Genomic DNA, 2,500 nt, shown 5'->3' with positions numbered 1-2,500 from the left:
TCAGTGTCATGTGGGGTTATCTATCTATCTATCTATCTATCTATCTATCTATCTATCTATCTATCTATCTATCTATCTATCTATCTATCTATCTATCTATCTATCTATCTATCTATCTATCTATCTATCTATTTATCTATCTATCTATCTATCTATCTATCTGTCTGTCTGTCTGTCTGTCTGTCTGTCTGTCTGTCTGTCTGTCTGTCTGTCTGTCTGTCTGTCTGTCTGTCTGTCTGTCTGTCTGTCTGTCTGTCTGTCTGTCTGTCTGTCTGTCTGTCTGTCTGTCTGTCTGTCTGTCTGTCTGTCTGTCTGTCTGTCTGTCTGTCTGTCTGTCTGTCTGTCTGTCTGTCTGTCTGTCTGTCTGTCTGTCTGTCTGTCTGTCTGTCTGTCTGTCTGTCTGTCTGTCCGTCTATCATACTATTCTCATGCTCAACTCCGAGCTGGTTAAAAAATTGTCTACTCTAAAGTGAACCCTCAGTCACTTACCTGATCAATAACAGGTCACACCGAAAATACATAAATGGTGATAATATTATTTTTTTAATTTTTAAATCGTGTAGTATTCTTAAAAAATATCTAACTCCCCAAACCGACAGTTTCCAGCTTTAAGTCCTGAAAAAATGGTTGCCCATGACATCCGCAACACACACACACACACACACAAACACACACACACATGCCAAGTGTGTGTGTGCGTGTGAAAACAAAAGCGAGCACTTGGACACATGGGGGAGGAGGAGGCTGCATGCATGCCAAAAAAAACACAAAAACATACACACTCACCCACTGTGGCCAATCGGTGTAATCCCAAATGATGCAAACCGGCTATTATACACCCGGTGAGTATCATTAAGATTTGGGCGGCGTCGCTGTGCACCAGAGAGGGCCTCGACAGCTTCCTGAAAACACTCTTAAGGCACCGGGATGAAACGTCTCCTGGTCTCTCCAAGGTTGGCTCTTGACAGCGTCTTCGTCGTCCTTGCCTTGTCGCATGCCTTTCTCATTTCACACATAATCCCTCTATTCCCGGGCAACAGCGCCTCAAACTCATCTGCGGGCGGTAATTAGTCCTATCGCCGCCACTCTGGAGCCTTTCAGGGAACGCGCCGTTGGGACGAGGTGTGCATAGTAGCCATAGATGGTGATAACCTCAAGGACATTGAGCACAGGGGGATGAACGAACGAGAAGGAGATCCGGAGGCAGAATGGGCCTGCTTATTTCTTGTTTTAATTAGAATGGGTTTTCAAGGAGTTTGAAGAGATCTGCATTGGTTGTTGGCCAGGATTACCGTACCGTCCGTACAGGGTGGATGTGTTTTGTGCCCGACTTGTAACTTTGTCAAAGGACATCTCGCAAAGACTTTGGCAATGGATTGGATTTTCGCCTTTGAGAGACAAATCTGGGAAGACGTTAAACATGTTATGCCCTATCCTGAATTAAGTTGCGTCTTACATGACCTCCCGATGGCTGAGAAAATAAGTAGAAAATCACACAGCCGGGGGCTCTCCTATTCCTTATTTAAATAATGCTGATCTAATTGTATTATCCATTGAAGATTGAAATGTGACATTGGAGGCAAATGCATGAAAATACAGACGATACAGGGACCTTGGCGTGGGATGAGACTAACTTTGTGACAACACACGAACACGCTGACGCACTGTACTCCTCCACCGGCCGCATACCCTTCAACTTCTCTTTCCCTGACGCAACTAACTGTCAGCTCTCATTTCAACATGGCGTGGTGCCACGTCCTCTTCATTAACTCCTACGGAACTCACTGCCCCCACCACACCCCCTACCCCCACCGCCTCTCCCATCCCCCTCCCTTTCCAGTCCTGCCTCCCCCCCAAATCTTTTGTTACGGTGCATGGAACCCCAGATGATGCCCTGCTTGGGTCGTCCATCAACCCCGCCCACCCCCCTGCCCATCCTGTGCCCCCCCCCCCCTGCCACCACCCAAGCATACATATTTACCAAGAGCGGATGGACCCTAGGGTTGCATAAAAATACCCCCCAAAATATGTGGAGGGGGGGAAGGGGGGGCTTCCGAGGAAATCTAAATTTTCCACACCCCATGTATCCCCGTTTCTTTGGCCAATATTCAAATCTGATGATAATAAAGAGGGCCCAGATTCCCCCACAGTAATGGTCCCCTGGGGGCCCCCCCAAGCTAATTAAAGGGCTGCCCCTTCCAATGAACACAGATCACTTGGAATAGCAAACAGCGGTGTGTTTGTTCCTTTAGAGATGAACAAATACGGGGTCCTTAAGGTTTGTTTAGGTGTTTAGAGGTTTAACACTCTTGAGTGGGAAGGTCGTCTCTTTAGGTCATGGTCAATTGGATTTAGGAGGAATGTTCATCTTATATGGTGTTAACGTCGAAATAAAAACGTTTGTATATAAACAAATGCATTTTTTATTCATTTTTCATACAGTATTCATCCTCCAGCTTTGTTTTCATTGGGAAAGCCAATTACTTTAGAAACTTTCTTA

Source organism: Gadus macrocephalus, chromosome 7, assembly GCF_031168955.1.
Source record: "Gadus macrocephalus chromosome 7, ASM3116895v1".
NCBI classification, from domain to species: domain Eukaryota; kingdom Metazoa; phylum Chordata; class Actinopteri; order Gadiformes; family Gadidae; genus Gadus; species Gadus macrocephalus.
Note: the sequence above shows the minus strand (reverse complement) of the source record.